The sequence below is a fragment of the Lissotriton helveticus genome, chromosome 8, assembly GCF_964261635.1.
Source record: "Lissotriton helveticus chromosome 8, aLisHel1.1, whole genome shotgun sequence".
In the NCBI taxonomy this organism is placed as follows: Eukaryota; Metazoa; Chordata; class Amphibia; order Caudata; family Salamandridae; genus Lissotriton; species Lissotriton helveticus.
This window is the reverse complement of record NC_136069.1, coordinates 1,663,475,596-1,663,500,224: the sequence shown is the minus strand read 5'-3', so window position 1 is coordinate 1,663,500,224 and position 24,629 is coordinate 1,663,475,596. Positions and strand designations below refer to the sequence as shown.

Genomic DNA, 24,629 nt, shown 5'->3' with positions numbered 1-24,629 from the left:
ATCATGCAAATGTTTAATAAAATCTAAAAAGAAAAGTGTTGCTCTGTTGACTTTAGAATGGGTCATTTTAAATGAAAATAAAAAACGTGGTATTGTGAAGAAATTCAAAGTAATGCCTTGAATGAAAAAGAGAATGACAAAGATCATGATAGAGATAAAACATCATTCAAGAGTTCAATTCAAGGATTGGATTCTTGAACAAGGCATAATGAAAAATTCTATGAATAGGATTAGCAATATATTAATGAGCTGTTTGTGAATAAGATGAGTGTTTTCATCTAAAGTGATACAGTAGAGTGTTGTTCATACTTAGAAAAGATTAGGAAAGTGAAAAACTCAGGATTGTCTTGAACACCATAAGGCAAACTGTTCTTTAAAGGATTTTCAAGAGGGTGCTGTGGCTTAGCTGGTTAAAGGGCCTGTCTTGTAAACAGGAGATCCTGAGTTCAAATCTCAGCAGCACCTTGCTTTCTCATTCTTAAATAAAAAATCACTTTCATTAATTCGTCCTTTGATACAATTAAATTAGAAAAGTCAGATTCATTTTCCTGTTGAACCGATCACCCTAAACCTATTAAAAACTCATGGTGTTTTCAAGATTATAGTAGCAATACTGTAACTGCAAAATCAAAAAGGATTATCAATGAAGAAGACTCAGATTAAATAAAACCCTATATTTGAGGAATATTGATGCATTTATGTAAAACAATTCTTTGTAAACTTTTCAAAATATTGAATTGAGTTTAAAATGTGTTCTTTTTTAATACAACATAATTATTCTTGTTTACAGATTAGGAATCCTTTCTTGTTTAACATTGGAATACATATTAAGAAACTCTAAGGCCAGCACCGAATTCGATCACCAACACTAAATTAATGATTCCTTCTTTGTCACCACCGTAGGTTAAGTGGTTAAAATACCTGTCTCGTAAACTGGAAATCCTTAGTTCAAATTTCAGCAGCACTTTGCTTTCTCATTCTTAAATAAAAAATCACTTTCATTAAGTCGTCCTTTGATACAATTATATTAGAAAAGTCAGATTCAGTTTCCTGTTGAACATATCATCTTAATCCTATTAAAAACTCAAAGTGTTTTCAAGATTATAGTAGCAATACTGTGGTTGCAAAATAAAAAAGCTTATCAATGAAGGAAGACGCAGATGGAATATTACCCTAGATTTGAGCAATATTGATGCATTTATGTAGAACAATTCTTTGTAAACTTTTTGAAATTTTGAATTGAGTTTAAAATGTTTTCTTTTTTAATACAACATAATTATTCTTGTTTACAGATTAGGAATCTTTTCTTGTTTAACAAAAGAATACATATTAAGAAACTGTACGACAGGCACCAAATTCGATAACCAATACTAAATTAATGATTCCTTCTTTGTCCCCAAAAGTAGGAGCTGTGGCTAAATGGTTAAAGTGCTTGAATCGTAAACAGGAAATCCTGAGTTCAAATCTCAGCAGCTCCTTAGATGAAAGAATATTTTTCATCATGCAAATGTTTAATAAAATCTAAAAAGAAAAGTGTTGCTCTGTTGACTTTAGAATGGGTCATTTTAAATGAAAATAAAATACGTGGTATTGTGAAGAAATTCAAAGTAATGTCTTGAATGAAAAAGAGAATGACAATGATCATGATAGAGATAAAACATCATTCAAGAGTTGAATTCAAGGATTGGATTCTTGAACAAAGCATAATTAAAAATTCTATGAATAGGATAAGCAATATATTTATGAGCTGTTTGTGAATAAGATGAGTGTTCTCATCTAAAGTGGTTGAGTAGAGTGTTGTTCATACTTAGAAAAGATTATGAAAGTGAAAAACTCAAGGATTGTCTTGAACACCATAAGGCAAACAGTTCCTTGAAGGATTTTCAAGAGGGTGCTGTGGCTTACCTGGTTAAAGCGCCTGTCTAATAAACAGGAGGTCCAGAGATCATATCTCAGCAGCACCTAGCTGTTCTCATTTTTCAATAAAAAATAATTTTCATTAAGTCGTTCTTTGATATCAATTAAATTAGAAAAGTCAGACTCATCTTCCTGTTGAACAGATCATCTTAAACCTATTAAAAACTCATAGTGTTTTCAAGATTATAGTAGCAATACTGTAACTGAAAAACCAAAAAGGATTATCAATGAGAAGACGCAGATGAAATAAAACCCTAGATTTTAGCAATATTGATACATTTATCTAAAACAATTCTATGTAAACTTTTCAAAATATTGAATTGAGTTTAAAATGTGTTCTTTTTTAATACAACATAATTATTCTTGTTTACAGATTAGGAATCCTTTCTAGTTTAAAATTGGAATACATATTAAGAAACTCTAAGGCCGGCACCAAATTCGATCACCAATACTAAATTAATGATTCCATCTTTGTCACCACAGTAGGTCCTCTGGTTAAGTTGTTAAAATACCTGTCTCGTAAACTGGAAATCCTTAGTTCAAATTTCTGCAGCACTTTGCTTTTTCATTCTTAAATAAAAAATCACTTTCATTAAGTCGTCCTTTGATACAATTATATTAGAAAAGTCAGATTCAGCTTCCTGTTGAACATATCATCTTAAACCTATTAAAAACTCAAAGTGTTTTCAAGATTATAGTAGCAATACTGTGATTGCAAAATAAAAAAGCTTATCAATGAAGAAGACGCAGATGAAATATTACCCTATATTTGAGCAATATTGATGCATTTATGTAGAACAATTCTTTGTAAACTTTTCAAAATATTGAATTGAGTTTAAAATGTGTTCTTTTTTAATACAACATAATTATTCTTGTTTACAGATTAGGAATCTTTTCTTGTTTAACAAAAGAATACATATTAAGAAACTGTACGACAGGCACCGAATTCGATCACCAATACTAAATTAATGATTCCTTCTTTGTCCACAAAGTAGGTGCTGTGGCTAAGTAGTTAAAGTGCCTGTCTCGTAAACAGGAAATCCTGAGTTCAAATCTCAGCTGCACCTTATTATTGGCTCCTTATATGTAAGAATATTTTTCATCATGCAAATGTTTAATAAAATCTAAAAAGAAAAGTGTTGCTCTGTTGACTTAAGAATGGGTCATTTTAAATGAAAACAAAAAACGTGGTATTGTGAAGAAATTCAAAGTAATGCCTTGAATGAAAAAGAGAATGACAAAGATCATGATAGAGATAAAACATCATACAAGAGTTTAATTCAAGGATTGGATTCTTGAATAAAGCATAATAAAAAATTCTATGAATAGGATAAGCAATATATTAATGAGCTGTTTGTGAATAAGATGAGTGTTTTCATCTAAAGTGGTTCAGTAGAGTGTTATTCATACTTAGAAAAGATTAGGAAAGTGAAAAACGCAGGATTGTCTTGAACACCATAAGGCAAACTGTTCCTTGAAGGATTTTCAAGAGGGTGCTGTGGCTTAGCTGGTTAAAGCGCCTGTCTAGTAAACAGGAGATCTTGAGATCGTATCTCAGCAGCACCTAGCTGTTTTCATTCTTCAATAAAAAATATTTTTCATTAAGTCGTCCTTTGATACTATTAAATTAGAAAAGTCAGATTCATCTTCCTGTTGAACAGATCATCTTAAACATATTAAAAACTCATAGTGTTTTCAAGATTATAGTAGCAATACTGTTACTGAAAAATCAAAAAGGATTATCAATGAGAAGACGCAGATGAAATAAAACCCTAGATTTTAGCAATATTGATACATTTATTTAAAACAATTCTTTGTAAACTTTTTAAAATATTGAATTGAGTTTAAAATGTGTTCTTTTTTAATACAACATAATTATTCTTGTTTACAGATTAGGAATCCTTTCTTGTTTAAAATTGGAATACATATTAAGAAACTCTAAGGCATGCACCGAATTCGATAACCAATACTAAATTAATGATTCCTTCTTTGTCACCACAGTAGGTCCTGTGGTTAAGTGGTTAAAAAACCTGTCTTGTAAACTGGAAATCCTTAGTTCAAATGTCAGCAGCACTTTGCGTTCTCATTCTTAAATAAAAAATCACTTTCTTTAAGTCGTCCTTTGATACAATTATATTAGAAAAGTCAGATTCAGCTTCGAGTTGAACATATCATCTTAAACCTATTAAAAACTCAAAGTTTTTTCAAGATTATAGTAGCAATACTGTGATTGCAAAATAAAAAAGCTGATCAATGAAGAAGACGCAGATGAAATATTACCCTAGATTTGAGCGATATTGATGCATTTATGTAGAACAATTCTGTGTAAACTTTTCAAAATATTGAATTGAGTTTAAAATGTGTTCTTTTTTAATGCAACATAATTATTCTTGTTTACAGATTAGGAATCTTTTCTTGTTTAATAAAAGAATACATATTAAGAAACTGTACAACAGGCACCGAATTCGATCAACAATACTAAATTAATGATTCCTTCATTGTCCCCAAAAGAAGGTGCTGTGGCTAAGTGGTTAAAGCGCCTGTCTCGTAAACAAGAAATCCTGAGTTCAAATCTCAGCAGCACCTTATTATTGGCTCCTTATTTGTAAAAATATTTTTCATCACGCAAATGTTTAATAAAATCTAAAAAGAAAAGTGTTGTTCTGTTGACTTTAGAATGGGTCATTATAAATTAAAATAAAAAACGTGGTATTGTGAAGAAATTCAAAGTAATGCCTTGAATGAAAAAGAGAATGACAAAGATAATGATAGAGATAAAACATCATTCTAGAGTTGAATTCAAGGATTGGATTCTTGAACAAGGCATAATGAAAAATTCTATGAATAGGATAAGCAATATGTTAATGAGCTGTTTGTGAATGAGATGAGTGTTTTCATCTAAAGTGGTTCAGTAGAGTGTTGTTCATACTTAGAAAAGATTAGGAACGTGAAAAACTCAGGATTGTCTTGAACCCCATAAGGCAAACTGTTCCTTGAAGGATTTTCAAGAGGGTGCTGTGGCTTAGCTGGTTAAAGCGCCTGTCTAGTCAACAGGAGATCCTGAGTTCAAATCTCAGCAGCACCTTGCTTTCTCATTCTTAAATAAAAAATCACTTTCATTAAGTTGTCCTTTGATACAATTAAATTAGAAAAGTCAGATTCATCTTCCTGTTGAACAGATCATCTTAAACCTATTTAAAAACTCATAGTGTTTTCAAGATTATAGTAGCAATACTGTGATTGCAAAATAAAAAAGCTTATCAATGAAGAAGACACAGATAAAATATTACCCTATATTTGAGCAATATTGATGCATTTATGTAGAACAATTCTTTGTAAACTTTTCAAAATATTGAATTGAGTTTAAATGTGTTCTTTTTTAATACAACATAATTATTCTTGTTTACAGATTAGGAATCCTTTCTTGTTTAACATTGGAATACATATTAAGAAACTCTAAGGCCAGCACCGAATTCGATCACCAACACTAAATTAATGATTCCTTCTTTGTCACCACAGTAGGTCCTGTGGTTAAGTGGTTAAAATACCTGTCTTGTAAACTAGAAATCCTTAGTTCAAATGTCAGCAGCACTTTGCTTTCTCATTCTTAAATAAAAAATCACTTTCTTTAAGTCGTCCTTTGATATAATTATATTAGAAAAGTCAGATTCAGCTTCCTGTTGAACATATCATCTTAAACCTATTAAAAAACTCAAAGTGTTTTCAAGATTATAGTAGCAATACTGTGATTGCAAAATAAAAAAGCTTATCAATGAAGAAGACGCAGATTAAATATTACCCTATATTTGAGCAATATTGATGCATTTATGTAGAACAATTCTTTGTAAACTTTTCAAAATATTGAATTGAGTTTAAAATGTGTTCTTTTTTAATACAACATAATTATTCTTGTTTACAGATTAGGAATCTTTTCTTGTTTAACAAAAGAATACATATTAAGAAACTGTATGACAGGCACCGAATTCGATCACCAATACTAAATTAATGATTCCTTCTTTGTCTCCAAAGTAGGTGCTGTGGCTAAGTAGTTAACAGTGCCTGTCTCGTAAACAGGAAATCCTGAGTTCAAATCTCAGCAGCACCTTATTATTGGCTCCTTATATGTAAGAATATTTTTCATCATGCAAATGTTTAATAAAATCTAAAAAGAAAAGTGTTGCTCTGTTGACTTTAGAATGGGTCATTTTAAATTAAAATAAAAAATTTGATATTGTGAAGAAATTCAAAGTAATGCCTTGAATGAAAAAGAGAATGACAAAGATCATGACAGAGATAAAACATCATTCAAGAGTTGAATTCAAGGAATGGATTTGTGAACAAGGCATAATTAAAAATTCTATGAATAGGATAAGCAATATATTAATGAGGTGTTTGTGAATAAGATGAGTGTTCTCATCTAAAGTGGTTGAGTAGAGTGTTTTTCATACTTAGAAAAGATTATGAAAGTGAAAAACTCAGGATTATCTTGAACACCATAAGGCAAACTGTTCCTTGAAGAACTTTCAAGAGGGTCCTGTGGCTTAGCTGGTTAAAGCACCTGTCTAGTAAACAGGAGATCCTGCGTTCAAATCTCAGCAGCACCTAGCTTTTCTCATTCTTAAATAAAAAATCACTTTCATTAAGTCGTCCTTTGATACAATTAAATGAGAAAAGTCAGATTCATCTTCCTGTTGAACAGATCATCTTAAACCTATTAAAAACTCATAGTGTTTTCAAGATTATAGTAGCAATACTGTAACTGCAAAATCAAAAAGGATTATCAATGAAGAAGACGCAGATTAAATAAAACCCTAGATTTGAGCAATATTGATGCATTTATGTAAAACAATTCTTTGTAAACTTTTCAAAATATTGAATTGAGTTTAAAATGTGTTCTTTTTTAATACAACATAATTATTCTTGTTTACAGATTAGGAATCCTTTCTTGTTTAACATTGGAATACATATTAAGAAACTCTAAGGCCAGCACCGAATTCGATCACCAACACTAAATTAATGATTCCTTCTTTGTCACCACAGTAGGTCCTGTGGTTAAGTGGTTAAAATACCTGTCTAGTAAACAGGAGATCCGGAGATCCCATCTCAGCAGCACCTAGCTGTTCTCATTCTTAAATGAAAAATAATTTTCATTAAGTCGTCCTTTGATACAATTAAATTAGAAAAGTCAGATTCATCTTCCTGTTGAACAGATCATCTTAAACCTATTAAAAACTCATAGTGTTTTCAAGATTATAGTAGCAATACTGTAACTGCAAAATCAAAAAGGATTATCAATGAAGGAGACGCAGATTAAATAAAACCCTATATTTGAGCAATATTGATGCATTTATGTAAAACAATTCTTTGTAAACTTTTCAAAATATTGAATTGAGTTTAAAATGTGTTCTTTTTTAATACAACATAATTATTCTTGTTTACAGATTAGGAATCCTTTCTTGTTTAACATTGGACTACATATTAAGAAACTCTAAGGCCAGCACCGAATTCGATCACCAACTCTAAATTAATGATTCCTTCTTTGTCACCACAGTAGGTCCTGTGGTTAAGTGGTTAAAATACCTGTCTCGTAAACTGGAAATCCTTAGTTCAAATTTCAGCAACACTTTGCTTTCTCATTCTTAAATAAAAAGTCACTTTCATTAAGTCGTCCTTGGATACAATTATATTAGAAAAGTCAGATTCAGCTTCCTGTTGAACATATCATCTTAAACGTATTAAAAACTCAAAGTGTTTTCAAGATTATAGTAGCAATACTGTGATTGCAAAATAAAAAAGCTTATCAATGAAGGAACACGCAGATGAAATATTACCCTAGATTTGAGCAATATTGATGCATTTATGTAGAACAATTCTTTGTAAACTTTTCAAAATTTTGAATTGAGTTTAAAATGTGTTCTTTTTTAATACAACATTATTATTCTTGTTTATAGATTAGGAATCTTTTCTTGTTTAACAAAAGAATAAATATTAAGAAACTGTACGACAGGCACCAAATTCGATCACCAATACTAAATTAATTATACCTTCTTTGCTCCCAAAAGTAGGTGCTGTTGCTAAGTGGTTAAAGCGCTTGAATCGTAAACAGGAAATCGTGAGTTAAAATCTCAGCAGCACCTTATTATTGGCTCCTTATATGTAAGAATATTTTTCATCACGCAAATGTTTAATACAATCTAAAAAGAAAAGTGTTGTTCTGTTGACTTTAGAATGGGTCATTTTAAATTAAAATAAAAAACGTGGTATTGTGAAGAAATTCAAAGTAATGCCTTGAATGAAAAAGAGAATGACAAAGATCATGATAGAGATAAAACATCATTCAAGAGTTGAATTCAAGGATTGGATTCTTGAACAAAGCATAAATAAAAATTCTATGAATATGATAAGCAATATATTAATGAGGTGTTTGTGAATAAGATGAGTGTTCTTATCTAAAGTGGTTGAGTAGAGTGTTTTTTCATACTTAGAAAGGATTATGAAAGTGAAAAACTCAGGATTGTCTTGAACACCATAAGGCAAACTGTTCCTAGAAGAATTTTCAAGAGCGTCCTGTGGCTTAGCTGGTTAAAGCACCTGTCTAGTAAACAGGAGATCCTGAGTTCAAATCTCAGCAGCACTTAGCTTTTCTCATTCTTAAATGAAAAATAATTTTCATTAAGTTGTCCTTTGATACAATTAAATTAGAAAAGTCAGATTCATCTTCCTGTTGAACAGATCATCTTAAACCTATTTAAAAAATCAGTGTTTTCAAGATTATAGTAGCAATACTGTGATTGCAAAATAAAAAGGCTTATCAATGAAGAAGACGCAGATGAAATATTACCCTAGATTTGAGCAATATTGATGCATTTATGTAAAACAATTCTTTGTAAACTTTTCAAAATATTGAATTGATTTTAAAATATGTTATTTTTTAATACAACATAATTATTCTTGTTTACAGATTAGGAATCTTTCCGTGTTTAACAATAGAATACATATTAAGACACTGTACGACAGGCACCAAATTTGATCACCAATACTAAATTAATGATTCCTTTTTTGTCCCCAAAGTAGGTGCTGTGGCTAAGTGGTTAAAGTGCCTGTCTCGTAAACAGGAAATCCTGAGTTAAAATCTCAGCAGCACCTTATTATTGGCTCCTTATATGTAAGAATATTTTTCATCACGCAAATGTTTAATACAATCTAAAAAGAAAAGTGTTGTTCTGTTGACTTTAGAATGGGTCATTTTAAATTAAAATAAAAAACGTGGTATTGTGAAGAAATTCAAAGTAATGCCTTGAATGAAAAAGAGAATGACAAAGATCATGATAGAGATAAAACATCATTCAAGAGTTGAATTCAAGGATTGGATTCTTGAACAAAGCATAAATAAAAATTCTATGAATATGATAAGCAATATATTAATGAGGTGTTTGTGAATAAGATGAGTGTTCTTATCTAAAGTGGTTGAGTAGAGTGTTTTTCATACTTAGAAAGGATTATGAAAGTGAAAAACTCAGGATTGTCTTGAACACCATAAGGCAAACTGTTCCTAGAAGAATTTTCAAGAGCGTCCTGTGGCTTAGCTGGTTAAAGCACCTGTCTAGTAAACAGGAGATCCTGAGTTCAAATCTCAGCAGCACTTAGCTTTTCTCATTCTTAAATGAAAAATAATTTTCATTAAGTTGTCCTTTGATACAATTAAATTAGAAAAGTCAGATTCACATTCCTGTTGAACAGATCATCTTAAACCCATTAAAAACTCATAGTGTTTTCAAGATTATAGTAGCAATACTGTAACTGCAAAATCAAAAAGGATTATCAATGAAGAAGACGCAGATTAAATAAAACCCTAGATTTGAGCAATATTGATGCATTTATGTAAAACAATTCTTTGTAAACTTTTCAAAATATTGAATTGAGTTTAAAATGTGTTCTTTTTTAATACAACATAATTATTCTTGTTTACAGATTAGGAATCCTTTCTTGTTTAACATTGGAATACATATTAAGAAACTCTAAGGCCAGCACCGAATTCGATCACCAACACTAAATTAATGATTCCTTCTTTGTCACCACAGTAGGTCCTGTGGTTAAGTGGTTAAAATACCTGTCTTGTAAACTGGAAATCCTTAGTTCAAATGTCAGCAGCACTTTGCTTTCTCATTCTTAAATAAAAAATCACTTTCTTTAAGTCGTCCTTTGATATAATTATATTAGAAAAGTCAGATTCAGCTTCCTGTTGAACATATCATCTTAAACCTATTAAAAACTCAAAGTGTTTTCAAGATTATAGTAGCAATACTGTGATTGCAAAATAAAAAAGCTTATCAATGAAGAAGACGCAGATGAAATATTACCCTAGATTTGAGCAATATTGATGCATTTATGTAGAACACTTCTGTGTAAACTTTTCAAAATATTGAATTGAGTTTAAAATGTGTTCTTTTTTAATGCAACATAATTATTCTTGTTTACAGATTAGGAATCTTTTCTTGTTTAACAAAAGAATACATATTAAGAAACTGTACGACAGGCACCGAATTCGATCACCAATACTAAATCAATGATTCCTTCGCTGTCCCCAAAAGTAGGTGCTGTGGCTAAGTGGTTAAAGCACTTATCTCGTAAACAGGAAATCCTGAGTTCAAATCTCAGCAGCACCTTATTATTGGCTCCTTATATGTAAGAATATTTTTCATCACGCAAATGTTTAATAAAATCTAAAAAGAAAAGTGTTGTTCTGTTGACTTTAGAATGGGTAATTTTAAATTAAAATAAAAAACGTGGTATTGTGAAGAAATTCAAAGTAATGCCTTGAATGAAAAAGAGAATGACAAAGATCATGATAGAGATAAAACATCATTCTAGAGTTGAATTCAAGGATCGAATTCTTGAACAAGGCATAATGAAAAAATCTATGAATAGGATAAGCAATATATTAATGAGCTGTTTGTGAATAATATGAGTGTTTTCATCTAAAGTGGTTCAGTAGAGTGTTGTTCATACTTAGAAAAGATTAGGAAATTAAAAAACTCAGGATTGTCTTGAACACCATAAGGCAAACTGTTCCTTGAAGGATTTTCAAGAGGGTGCTGTGGCTTAGCTGGTTAAAGCGCCTGTCTAGTAAACAGGAGATCCTGAGTTCAAATCTCAGCAGCACCTTGCTTTCTCGTTCTTAAATAAAAAATCACTTTCATTGAGTCATCCTTTGATACAATTAAATTAGAAAAGTCAGATTCATCTTCCTGTTGAACAGAACATCTTAAACCTATTAAAAACTCATAGTGTTTTCAAGATTATAGTAGCAATACTGTAACTGCAAAATCAAAAAGGATTATCAATGAAGAAGACGCAGATTAAATAAAACCCTATATTTGAGGAATATTGATGCATTTATGTAAAACAATTCTTTGTAAACTTTTCAAAATATTGAATTGAGTTTAAAATGTGTTCTTTTTTAATACAACATAATTATTCTTGTTTACAGATTAGGAATCCTTTCTTGTTTAACATTGGAATACATATTAAGAAACTCTAAGGCCAGCACCGAATTCGATCACCAACACTAAAATTAATGATTCCTTCTTTGTCACCACAGTAGGTCCTGTGGTTAAGTGGTTAAAATACCTGTCTCATAAACTGGAAATCCTTAGTTCAAATTTCAGCAGCACTTTGCTTTCTCATTCTTAAATAAAAAATCACTTTCATTAAGTCGTCCTTTGATACAATTATATTAGAAAAGTCAGATTCAGCTTCCTGTTGAACATATCATCTTAAACCTATTAAAAACTCAAAGTGTTTTCAAGATTATAGTAGCAATACTGTGATTACAAAATAAAAAAGCTTATCAATGAAGGAAGACGCAGATGAATTATTACCCTAGATTTGAGCAATATTGATGCATTTATGTAGAACAATTCTTTGTAAACTTTTCAAAATTTTGAATTGAGTTTAAAATGTGTTCTTTTTTAATACAACATAATTATTCTTGTTTACAGATTAGGAATCTTTTCTTGTTTAACAAAAGAATACATATTAAGAAACTGTACGACAGGCACCAAATTCGATCACCAATACTAAATTAATGATTCCTTCTTTGCTCCCAATTGTAGGAGCTGTGGCTAAGTGGTTAAAGCGCTTGAATCGTAAACAGGAAATCCTGAGTTCAAATCTCAGCAGCACCTTATTATTGGCTCTTTATATGTAAGAATATTTTTCATCACGCAAATGTTTAATACAATCTAAAAAGAAAAGTGTTGTTCTGTTGACTTTAGAATGGGTCATTTTAAATTAAAATAAAAAACGTGGTATTGTGAAGAAATTCAAAGTAATGCCTTGAATGAAAAAGAGAATGACAAAGATCATGATAGAGATAAAACATCATTCAAGAGTTGAATTCAAGGATTGGATTCTTGAACAAAGCATAATTAAAAATTATATGAATAGGATAAGCAATATATTAATGAACTGTTTGTGAATAAGATGAGTGTTCTCATCTAAAGTGGTTGAGTAGAGTGTTGTTCATACTTAGAAAAGATTATGAAAGTGAAAAACTCAAGGATTGTCTTGAACACCATAAGGCAAACAGTTCCTTGAAGGATTTTCAAGAGGGTGCTGTGGCTTACCTGGTTAAAGCGCCTGTCTAATAAACTGGAGGTCCAGAGATCATATCTCAGCAGCACCTAGCTGTTCTCATTTTTCAATAAAAAATAATTTTCATTAAGTCGTTCTTTGATATCAATTAAATTAGAAAAGTCAGACTCATCTTCCTGTTGAACAGATCATCTTAAACCTATTAAAAACTCATAGTGTTTTCAAGATTATAGTAGCAATACTGTAACTGAAAAACCAAAAAGGATTATCAATGAGAAGTCGCAGATGAAATAAAACCCTAGATTTTAGCAATATTGATACATTTATCTAAAACAATTCTTTGTAAACTTTTCAAAATATTGAATTGAGTTTAAAATGTGTTCTTTTTTAATACAACATAATTATTCTTGTTTACAGATTAGGAATCCTTTCTAGTTTAAAATTGGAATACATATTAAGAAACTCTAAGTCCGGCACCAAATTCGATCACCAATACTAAATTAATGATTCCATCTTTGTCACCACAGTAGGTCCTCTGGTTAAGTTGTTAAAATACCTGTCTCGTAAACTGGAAATCCTTAGTTCAAATTTCTGCAGCACTTTGCTTTTTCATTCTTAAATAAAAAATCACTTTCATTAAGTCGTCCTTTGATACAATTATATTAGAAAAGTCAGATTCAGCTTCCTGTTGAACATATCATCTTAAACCTATTAAAAACTCAAAGTGTTTTCAAGATTATAGTAGCAATACTGTGATTGCAAAATAAAAAAGCTTATCAATGAAGAAGACGCAGATGAAATATTACCCTATATTTGAGCAATATTGATGCATTTATGTAGAACAATTCTTTGTAAACTTTTCAAAATATTGAATTGAGTTTAAAATGTGTTCTTTTTTAATACAACATAATTATTCTTGTTTACAGATTAGGAATCTTTTCTTGTTTAACAAAAGAATACATATTAAGAAACTGTACGACAGGCACCGAATTCGATCACCAATACTAAATTAATGATTCCTTCTTTGTCCCCAAAGTAGGTGCTGTGGCTAAGTAGTTAAAGTGCCTGTCTCGTAAACAGAAAATACTGAGTTCAAATCTCAGCTGCACCTTATTATTGGCTCCTTATATGTAAGAATATTTTTCATCATGCAAATGTTGAATAAAATCTAAAAAGAAAAGTGTTGTTCTGTTGACTTTAGAATGGGTCATTATAAATTAAAATAAAAAACGTGGTATTGTGAAGAAATTCAAAGTAATGCCTTGAATGAAAAAGAGAATGACAAAGATAATGATAGAGATAAAACATCATTCTAGAGTTGAATTCAAGGATTGGATTCTTGAACAAGGCATAATGAAAAATTCTATGAATAGGATAAGCAATATGTTAATGAGCTGTTTGTGAATGAGATGAGTGTTTTCATCTAAAGTGGTTCATTAGAGTGTTGTTCATACTTAGAAAAGATTAGGAAAGTGAAAAACTCAGGATTGTCTTGAACCCCATAAGGCAAACTGTTCCTTGAAGGATTTTCAAGAGGGTTCTGTGGCTTAGCTGGTTAAAGCGCCTGTCTAGTCAACAGGAGATCCTGAGTTCAAATCTCAGCAGCACCTTGCTTTCTCATTCTTAAATAAAAAATCACTTTCATTAAGTCGTCCTTTGATACAATTAAATTAGAAAAGTCAGATTCATCTTCCTGTTGAACATATAATCTTAAACCTATTAAAAACTCATAGTGTTTTCAAGATTATAGTAGCAATACTGTAACTTAAAAATCAAAAAGGATTATCAATGAGAAGACGCAGATGAAATAAAACCCTAGATTTTAGCAATATTGATACATTTATCTAAAACAATTCTTTGTAAACTTTTCAAAATATTGAATTGAGTTTAAAATGTGTTCTTTTTTAATACAACATAATTATTCTTGTTTACAGATTAGGAATCCTTTCTTGTTTAAAATTGGAATACATATTAAGAAACTCTAAGGCAGGCACCGAATTCGATGACCAATACTAAATTATTGATTCCATCTTTGTCACCACAGTAGGTCCTGTGGTTAAGTGGTTAAAATACCTGTCTCGTAAACTGGAAATCCTTAGTTCAAATTTCTGCAGCACTTTGCTTTTTCATTCTTAAATAAAAAATCACTTTCATTAAGTCGTCCTTTGATATAATTATATTAGAAAAGTCAGATTCAGCTTCCTGTTGAACATATCATCTTAAACCTATTAAAAACTCAAAGTGTTTTCAAGATTATAGTAGCAATACTGTGATTGCAAAATAAAAAAGCTTATCAATGAAAAAGACGCAGATGAAATATTACCCTATATTTGAGCAATATTGATGCATTTATGTAGAACAATTCTTTGTAAACTTTTCAAAATATTGAATTGAGTTTAAAATGTGTTTTTTTAATACAACATAATTATTCTTGTTTACAGATTAGGAATCTTTTCTTGTTTAACAAAAGAATACATGTTAAGAAACTGTACGACAGGCACCGAATTCAATCACCAATACTAAATAATGATTCCTTCCTAGTCCCCAAAGTCGGTGCTGTGGCTAAGTAGTTAAAGGGCCTGTCTCCTAAACAGGAAATCCTGAGTTCAAATCTCAGCAGCACCTTATTATTGGCTCCTTATATGTAAGAATATTTTTCATCATGCAAATGTTTAATAAAATCTAAAAAGAAAAGTGTTGCTCTGTTGACTTTAGAATGGGTCATTTTAAATGAAAATAAAAAACGTGGTATTGTGAAGAAATTCAAAGTAATGCCTTGAATGAAAAAGAGAATGACAAAGATCATGATAGAGATAAAACATCATTCAAGAGTTCAATTCAAGGATTGGATTCTTGAACAAGGCATAATGAAAAATTCTATGAATAGGTTTAGCAATATATTAATGAGCTGTTTGTGAATAAGATGAGTGTTTTCATCTAAAGTGGTACAGTAGAGTGTTGTTCATACTTAGAAAAGATTAGGAAAGTGAAAAACTCAGGATTGTCTTGAACACCATAAGGCAAACTGTTCCTTAAAGGATTTTCAAGAGGGTGCTGTGGCTTAGCTGGTTAAAGGGCCTGTCTTGTAAACAGGAGATCCTGAGTTCAAATCTCAGCAGCACCTTGCTTTCTCATTCTTAAATAAAAAATCACTTTCATTAATTCGTCCTTTGATACAATTAAATTAGAAAAGTCAGATTCATCTTCCTGTTGAACCGATCACCCTAAACCTATTAAAAACTCATGGTGTTTTCAAGATTATAGTAGCAATACTGTAACTGCAAAATCAAAAAGGATTATCAATGAAGAAGACTCAGATTAAATAAAACCCTATATTTGAGGAATATTGATGCATTTATGTAAAACAATTCTTTGTAAACTTTTCAAAATATTGAATTGAGTTTAAAATGTGTTCTTTTTTAATACAACATAATTATTCTTGTTTACAGATTAGGAATCCTTTCTTGTTTAACATTGGAATACATATTAAGAAACTCTAAGGCCAGCACCGAATTCGATCACCAACACTAAATTAATGATTCCTTCTTTGTCACCACCGTAGGTCCTGTGGTTAAGTGGTTAAAATACCTGTCTCGTAAACTGGAAATCCTTAGTTCAAATTTCAGCAGCACTTTGCTTTCTCATTCTTAAATAAAAAATCACTTTCATTAAGTCGTCCTTTGATACAATTATATTAGAAAAGTCAGATTCAGTTTCCTGTTGAACATATCATCTTAATCCTATTAAAAACTCAAAGTGTTTTCAAGATTATAGTAGCAATACTGTGGTTGCAAAATAAAAAAGCTTATCAATGAAGGAAGACGCAGATGGAATATTACCCTAGATTTGAGCAATATTGATGCATTTATGTAGAACAATTCTTTGTAAACTTTTTTAAATTTTGAATTGAGTTTAAAATGTTTTCTTTTTTAATACAACATAATTATTCTTGTTTACAGATTAGGAATCTTTTCTTGTTTAACAAAAGAATACATATTAAGAAACTGTACGACAGGCACCAAATTCGATAACCAATACTAAATTAATGATTCCTTCTTTGTCCCCAAAAGTAGGAGCTGTGGCTAAATGGTTAAAGCGCTTGAATCGTAAACAGGAAATCCTGAGTTCAAATCTCAGCAGCTCCTTAGATGTAAGAATATTTTTCATCATGCAAATGTTTAATAAAATCTAAAAAGAAAAGTGTTGCTCTGTTGACTTTAGAATGGGTCATTTTAAATGAAAATAAAATATGTGGTATTGTGAAGAAATTCAAAGTAATGCCTTGAATGAAAAAGAGAATGACAATGATCATGATAGAGATAAAACATCATTCAAGAGTTGAATTCAAGGATTGGATTCTTGAACAAAGCATAATTAAAAATTCTATGAATAGGATAAGCAATATATTTATGAGCTGTTTGTGAATAAGATGAGTGTTCTCATCTAAAGTGGTTGAGTAGAGTGTTGTTCATACTTAGAAAAGATTATGAAAGTGAAAAACTCAAGGATTGTCTTGAACACCATAAGGCAAACAGTTCCTTGAAGGATTTTCAAGAGGGTGCTGTGGCTTACCTGGTTAAAGCGCCTGTCTAATAAACAGGAGGTCCAGAGATCATATCTCAGCAGCACCTAGCTGTTCTCATTTTTCAATAAAAAATAATTTTCATTAAGTCGTTCTTTGATATCAATTAAATTAGAAAAGTCAGACTCATCTTCCTGTTGAACAGATCATCTTAAACCTATTAAAAACTCATAGTGTTTTCAAGATTATAGTAGCAATACTGTAACTGAAAAACCAAAAAGGATTATCAATGAGAAGACGCAGATGAAATAAAACCCTAGATTTTAGCAATATTGATACATTTATCTAAAACAATTCTTTGTAAACTTTTCAAAATATTGAATTGAGTTTAAAATGTGTTCTTTTTTAATACAACATAATTATTCTTGTTTACAGATTAGGAATCCTTTCTAGTTTAAAATTGGAATACATATTAAGAAACTCTAAGGCCGGCACCAAATTCGATCACCAATACTAAATTAATGATTCCATCTTTGTCACCACAGTAGGTCCTCTGGTTAAGTTGTTAAAATACCTGTCTCGTAAACTGGAAATCCTTAGTTCAAATTTCTGCAGCACTTTGCTTTTTCATTCTTAAATAAAAAATCACTTTCATTAAGTCGTCCTTTGATACAATTATATTAGAAAAGTCAGATTCAGCTTCCTGTTGAACATATCATCTTAAACCTATTAAAAACTCAAAGTGTTTTCAAGATTATAGTAGCAATACTGTGATTGCAAAATAAAAAAGCTTATCAATGAAGAAGACGCAGATGAAATATTACCCTATATTTGAGCAATATTGATGCATTTATGTAGAACAATTCTTTGTAAACTTTTCAAAATATTGAATTGAGTTTAAAATGTGTTCTTTTTTAATACAACATAATTATTCTTGTTTACAGATTAGGAATCTTTTCTTGTTTAACAAAAGAATACATATTAAGAAACTGTACGACAGGCACCGAATTCGATCACCAATACTAAATTAATGATTCTTTCTTTGTCCACAAAGTAGGTGCTGTGGCTAAGTAGTTAAAGTGCCTGTCTCGTAAACAGGAAATCCTGAGTTCAAATCTCAGCTGCACCTTATTATTGGCTCCTTATATGTAAGAATATTTTTCATCATGCAAATGTTTAATAAAATCTAAAAAGAAAAGTGTTGCTCTGTTGACTTAAGAATGGGTCATTTTAAATGAAAACAAAAAATGTGGTATTGTGAAGAAATTCAAAGTAATGCCTTGAATGAAAAAGAGAATGACAAAGATCATGATAGAGATAAAACATCATACAAGAGTTTAATTCAAGGATTGGATTCTTGAATAAAGCATAATAAAAAATTCTATGAATAGGATAAGCAATATATTAATGAGCTGTTTGTGAATAAGATGAGTGTTTTCATCTAAAGTGGTTCAGTAGAGTGTTATTCATACTTAGAAAAGATTAGGAAAGTGAAAAACGCAGGATTGTCTTGAACACCATAAGGCAAACTGTTCCTTGAAGGATTTTCAAGAGGGTGCTGTGGCTTAGCTGGTTAAAGCGCCTGTCTAGTAAACAGGAGATCTTGAGATCATATCTCAGCAGCACCTAGCTGTTTTCATTCTTCAATAAAAAATATTTTTCATTAAGTCGTCCTTTGATACTATTAAATTAGAAAAGTCAGATTCATCTTCCTGTTGAACAGATCATCTTAAACCTATTAAAAACTCATAGTGTTTTCAAGATTATAGTAGCAATACTGTTACTGAAAAATCAAAAAGGATTATCAATGAGAAGACGCAGATGAAATAAAACCCTAGATTTTAGCAATATTGATACATTTATTTAAAACAATTCTTTGTAAACTTTTCAAAATATTGAATTGAGTTTAAAATGTTTTCTTTTTTAATACAACATAATTATTCTTGTTTACAGATTAGGAATCCTTTCTTGTTTAAAATTGGAATACATATTAAGAAACTCTAAGGCATGCACCGAATTCGATAACCAATACTAAATTAATGATTCCTTCTTTGTCACCACAGTAGGTCCTGTGGTTAAGTGGTTAAAAAACCTGTCTTGTAAACTGGAAATCCTTAGTTCAAATGTCAGCAGCACTTTGCTTTCTCATTCTTAAATAAAAAATCACTTTCTTTAAGTCGTCCTTTGATACAATTATATTAGAAAAGTCAGATTCAGCTTCGAGTTGAACATATCATCTTAAACCTATTAAAAACTCAAAGTTTTTTCAAGATTATAGTAGCAATACTGTGATTGCAAAATAAAAAAACTGATCAATGAAGAAGACGCAGATGAAATATTACCCTAGATTTGAGCGATATTGATGCATTTATGTAGAACAATTCTGTGTAAACTTTTCAAAATATTGAATTGAGTTTAAAATGTGTTCTTTTTTAATGCAACATAATTATTCTTGTTTACAGATTAGGAATCTTTTCTTGTTTAATAAAAGAATACATATTAAGAAACTGTACGACAGGCACCAAATTCGATCACCAATACTAAATTAATGATTCCTTCTTTGTCCCCAAAAGTAGGAGCTGTGGCTAAGTGGTTAAGGCACTTGAATCGTAAACAGTAAATCCTGAGTTCAAATCTCAGCAGCACCTTATTATTGGCTCCTTATATGTAAGAATATTTTTCATCACGCAAATGTTTAATACAATCTAAAAAGAAAAGTGTTGTTCTGTTGACTTTAGAATGGGTCATTTTAAATTAAAATAAAAAACGTGGTATTGTGAAGAAATTCAAAGTAATACCTTGAATGAAAAAGAGAATGACAAAGATCATGATAGAGATAAAACATCATTCAAGAGTTGAATTCAAGGATTGGATTCTTGAACAAAGCATAATTAAAAATTCTATTAATAGGATAAGCAATATATTAATGAGCTGTTTGTGAATAAGTTGAGTGTTCTCATCTAAAGTGGTTGAGTAGAGTGTTGTTCATACTTAGAAAAGATTATGAAAGTGAAAAACTCAGGATTGTCTTGAACACCATAAGGCAAACATTTCCTTGAAAGACTTTCAAGAAGGTGCTGTGGCTTACCTGGTTAAAGCGCATGTCTAGTAATCAGGAGGTCCTGAGATCATATCTCAGCAGCACCTAGCTGTTCTCATTCTTCAATAAAAAATAATTTTCATTAAGTCGTTCTTTGATACAATTAAATTAGAAAAGTCAGATTCATCTTCCTGTTTAACAGATCATCTTAAACCTATTAAAAACTCATAGTGTTTTCAAGATTATAGTAGCAATACTGTAACTTAAAAATCAAAAAGGATTATCAATGAGAAGACGCAGATGAAATAAAACCCTAGATTTTAGCAATATTGATACATTTATCTAAAACAATTCTTTGTAAACTTTTCAAAATATTGAATTGAGTTTAAAATGTGTTCTTTTTTAATACAACATAATTATTCTTGTTTACAGATTAGGAATCCTTTCTTGTTTAAAATTGGAATACATATTAAGAAACTCTAAGGCAGGCACCGAATTCGATGACCAATACTAAATTAATGATTCCATCTTTTGAGGAAAAGTAGAAAATGACTCACTCTCCCCACCAGGGATCTATCCAGCAGTTTGCATAATAAAGCAGCAAAGGAATTGACAGGCAATCTGTAAAATTAAAATACATCTTTATTATAATTAATTATGAGGCTTCGTCGTCCAACCGTAGTTCTACAGCTGAAAGAGGGAGCCTGCCTGAGCTTTCTCAGGCAGGCCTTTTATACAAAAAGTTTGCCCCTAGGCTCACATTCTTGCTGTGACACACATCATTGTAGGTCGCTCCCATGGTACCATAACAAAGCAGGCTATAATTATGAATTCCATTCTACTTGCCCAAACTGACCAACCCATCTTCCATCATGAACATATGTCAAACTTCACATATTTTCCTGTGCAGGCCGGAGAAGCTCACAATAGAACTGGTTTCCTCCCCATCATATAAACAGTCACCTCCCCATTGTAAAAGCCCAGAAGCAGAGAAACAGAGCCAGGTGTGGAAGATAGAAATGTAGGATAAGGGGTGCTTATGGACCATAAACAGGCATGGCTACTGTATTCGGCCTTCTTATCTTGCTCAGGCCAATGTACACAACAAGTTGCTCAGATCTTTAATATAGATTGACTAGAGGGCATGGACTGGTTTGGTGAGGCCAACATCACGTAGGCAGATTCAGCCTGTTCAGGTCAAATGGGAATCAGGAAGAACTCAAGCTAAGGGGTACGTGTCCTTTCATACTTGCTCTACCAGAATCATTGGCTCATGTATATGCCTATGTAAAGGGCAACACCTAAAATGGACGCTGTTCACAACATGGGTGCCTGTGGGCTCAGAATGAATTTGCCAATAACTCCTGCATGCATCATTGTATTGTGATGAAAATACACACACATATAAAACTTGCCATTTTCGTTTCTCTGATATCAAAATCAAAGCAGAATAATGATATTTTAAACACAGGTTCAGATTTCAAAGAACCTCAGACGCCCCTTTTGCCCTTACATAGGCAATGACCTATACTCACGCTAGTCTGGGTCCAGATCTATATTTTATAAAAATCCTCAAGATGTTACTGAAGCATAATCCTATTACCTAGCGTCTCTCTCTCGGGACAGGTCTCCCTACACACGCAGTAGAACAAAGGCCATATATGGCAGGACAAAAATAGGGAGTGCCTCTATCTGTAGTATGTGGTACAAGGCCACATACCCAACAATAAGTGATGTCCAACTACTAACTGGTGTTGATGAAAACGATACAAAAGGAATTATCAGTAAACTCTGATCTCCTAACTATCCGTGTTCGGGAAACATCTGGAAAGATGCAAAGAAGTAGAAGAAAGACATAGGTGTGGGAGGTGGGTGCAGATGTGAATTGGGCAGAGAAAAAAACAAACAATCCTACCCATAAAAGACAACGCCATGTTTAAAACACACTAGAAAACACGTCATTAGGAACATATAAACAAAGCAGTGACCGCTATTACAAATGAATCATAATTTTCCACAACCCTAAGCAAACGTAAATCCTAAAATTATCTAGTACATTTTAGGTATTCTTATGCATTTCTGTAATTCATCATATGTTCAAGTGAAACAGTGGTGACTCTCATTAATGCTCTGAGGTGAAAAGGGGGTACTCTTTCACAGAAAATGGACGTTATTCTGCTTCAACTCAAGGGAATAGTACTTTAAAATAATGCTAGCAAAGCTGCAAAAATTAGTTTCCAAACTCCAATTCTAGACAAGCTCACAGAAAATACCCAGAGTCCGTCAAAGCCTCTACTGGTAGGCTTCTATTGTCCATCAAATCCGCTTCCAGTGTCTTCTTCGCGTTGGGCCTCTCCATTCAGGCTCTTCATGACTCAGTATCCTGTTTGAGTGCCCTCTTGGCAAACACTCATAGCTCAATTACAAAGTCTCAATGTCTCAAGGCAGTGCACCAGTGTCTCTTCTTCGTGGCAGATACTACAGATGATGCGCCCTTCATTGATCAAGGGCACAAAGCATTTCATGCAGATCCAAGCACTACTGAAAAACAAGCCAGCAAGATCAGCAGCACTTTCAGACTCCAACACTCATTATTTAGTGTCAGAGGACGCTCAAGCTGCTCTCTCACGGGCACCAGAATGTAGTGCCTTTTTCCAAACTCATATTCTCAGGTGCACTGCCTTTCCGCTGGAGCAAAGAAAAAGAGGTGTGTGTGGGGAAAGGCCAAGAACTCAGGCCAAGGGGGGTCAGGGGACCGCGCGCTGTCAGAGGTTCAAGCACATGACAGTTTGAACAAGTTGAACAAAGTAGATGACAGTTCTGCCATCAGAAGCAGGGATCCTCCGCATCTTTGCACTTTTTCTCTTTTTACAACGCCTTCTGATGAAACAAATGGCTTGCTTAGGAGGTACCACTGAAGGCACGCTGATGATCGCTGTCCATGCTGATGACCGCTGCCCACGCTGCTGATTGCTGTTCACGCTGCTGATTGCTGTCACGCTGCTGATTGCTGTCAGGAATTGCAAGGCCAAGAAGTCTGTAGTCGTCTGCCATGTTTACTGATGGGGACCAGACTTTTTCTTGATCACCGGTCTGCAGGGTAACATTCTTCCTTTTTGACTCTGGAAGATTCCCGCAGAACCTAGTGATATAGGAAGTGTAACACAATTGTTAGTTTCCTTCAAGTCAGATATAAAAACAGTTCATGGGTTGGCTTTTTTGGCAAGAGGACTGCAAGCAAGTGGCCTGTAATCTGCAAAGGAGTGGCAATATGTCATGGGAACCTAAATGGATGCCCTCACACAGTGGCATTATCTAATGGGATACATTATTTAATGGGGTAAATACATATTCTCCTTAATGATGAAGCCTAGGTGTTCCTAAACTCCTTATCTAGAACATCTCAAATAGAGAAATGACATAATGCACATTATCAAGGACATGAAGAAAAGTCCCGTTTTAAAACAATGTGCATCAGGTGCGCTATGTAATACAAAGGCTACTGATCAACTGTGCAGTCAAAAGGACAAGAACTAGAGATTCCTGGTATCTGCATGATTAGAACACATCTAATTAAAAAAAATTTGAGGCAGCAGAAACAAAACTGGGGATATCTCCTATTGAGATGGAAAACTTGTATTGGGTCAATCAACCAGGCTATCACTATCCTGACAGTCAGACTGAAAAGGCATTTGAAGTAGGCCTAAAGAAAATTCTTGAGAACCAGTCTGGTCACACAAAAGGGAATCGTATGTAGCATAAGGGGGGTTCCTAATACATCACTGCAGTCTAGAAGTGTGAACATGAACAATACACCCATAATAATAAATGGGCTGACTGGTGAAAGGAAGATGGAGAAGGGAAAATGGACGTAGAACACAGCTAAAATCTTCAATAAATAAACATGATGCAACATTGGTCAGGTAAGAAGCAAAAAGAAAAATCTATAGGAAGGACAAGAGTTTGCCTGGGTGGCCTAAGGCGTGTGACGCAGCACCAAGAGCACGGGGATACATTAAAGACCAATGTTACAGAAATTTAACTCTACCGCTGACAATCTATACCCTACACGGTAATTCCAACTAATGTTCAGTTGTCTCTTCAGGGAAAGAGAAAAAAATGAATCCATAGGCTAATCAAAAAAATGCGATCAAAAAATGCGATATCGAAATTAGGCCACCTTTAGTCACGGATCTATAATTCCATCCTTAGGCCCAATCAAGGATACATAAATGCAGAGCTGCCTGTCCTTAAGGAAAAAGGGCAGTTAAGTGACTAACAAAGGATGGCACACTTTGATCCAGTATATCATTTTAGTTTTCTTAAATATCATTACAGCCAAATTTAGGCATGCACTAGAAAAACTGCTGCCTTACTCGCTCACAGTATGAGGTCCATATCTGTGAAATTTATCTTAATACAATATTCATCCAATTTATTGTGAAATAACACATATCGTCATATGTGTTCCTTCACAGCACAGGGGATAAAAAAATACACATATCAAGCCATCTCAAGCCATAAGATATACTTGCTGTATATCAAGCACAAGGA

At 32.2% G+C, this 24,629-nt stretch overlaps 11 non-coding genes across 11 annotated transcripts; all 11 read left to right on the top strand.

Annotated features, from left to right (window-relative positions):
• Positions 1 to 391: 391 nt before the first annotated feature.
• TRNAT-UGU (transfer RNA threonine (anticodon UGU)) lies at positions 392 to 465 on the top strand. Its single transcript has one exon. It is a non-coding gene; the product is annotated as a tRNA-Thr (tRNA).
• Positions 466 to 2,911: 2,446 nt separating this feature from the next.
• Positions 2,912 to 2,984, top strand: TRNAT-CGU (transfer RNA threonine (anticodon CGU)). The gene has a single exon. It is a non-coding gene; the product is annotated as a tRNA-Thr (tRNA).
• A 1,446-nt stretch (positions 2,985 to 4,430) lies between these two features.
• Positions 4,431 to 4,503, top strand: TRNAT-CGU (transfer RNA threonine (anticodon CGU)). The gene has a single exon. It is a non-coding gene; the product is annotated as a tRNA-Thr (tRNA).
• A 425-nt stretch (positions 4,504 to 4,928) lies between these two features.
• Positions 4,929 to 5,002, top strand: TRNAT-AGU (transfer RNA threonine (anticodon AGU)). Its single transcript has one exon. It is a non-coding gene; the product is annotated as a tRNA-Thr (tRNA).
• A 946-nt stretch (positions 5,003 to 5,948) lies between these two features.
• On the top strand, positions 5,949 to 6,022 carry TRNAT-CGU (transfer RNA threonine (anticodon CGU)). Its single transcript has one exon. It is a non-coding gene; the product is annotated as a tRNA-Thr (tRNA).
• A 2,968-nt stretch (positions 6,023 to 8,990) lies between these two features.
• On the top strand, positions 8,991 to 9,063 carry TRNAT-CGU (transfer RNA threonine (anticodon CGU)). The gene has a single exon. It is a non-coding gene; the product is annotated as a tRNA-Thr (tRNA).
• A 1,447-nt stretch (positions 9,064 to 10,510) lies between these two features.
• Positions 10,511 to 10,583, top strand: TRNAT-CGU (transfer RNA threonine (anticodon CGU)). Its single transcript has one exon. It is a non-coding gene; the product is annotated as a tRNA-Thr (tRNA).
• A 425-nt stretch (positions 10,584 to 11,008) lies between these two features.
• TRNAT-AGU (transfer RNA threonine (anticodon AGU)) lies at positions 11,009 to 11,082 on the top strand. The gene has a single exon. It is a non-coding gene; the product is annotated as a tRNA-Thr (tRNA).
• A 2,967-nt stretch (positions 11,083 to 14,049) lies between these two features.
• Positions 14,050 to 14,123, top strand: TRNAT-AGU (transfer RNA threonine (anticodon AGU)). The gene has a single exon. It is a non-coding gene; the product is annotated as a tRNA-Thr (tRNA).
• Positions 14,124 to 15,563: 1,440 nt separating this feature from the next.
• Positions 15,564 to 15,637, top strand: TRNAT-UGU (transfer RNA threonine (anticodon UGU)). The gene has a single exon. It is a non-coding gene; the product is annotated as a tRNA-Thr (tRNA).
• Positions 15,638 to 18,091: 2,454 nt separating this feature from the next.
• Positions 18,092 to 18,164, top strand: TRNAT-CGU (transfer RNA threonine (anticodon CGU)). The gene has a single exon. It is a non-coding gene; the product is annotated as a tRNA-Thr (tRNA).
• The last annotated feature ends 6,465 nt before the right edge of the window (positions 18,165 to 24,629 follow it).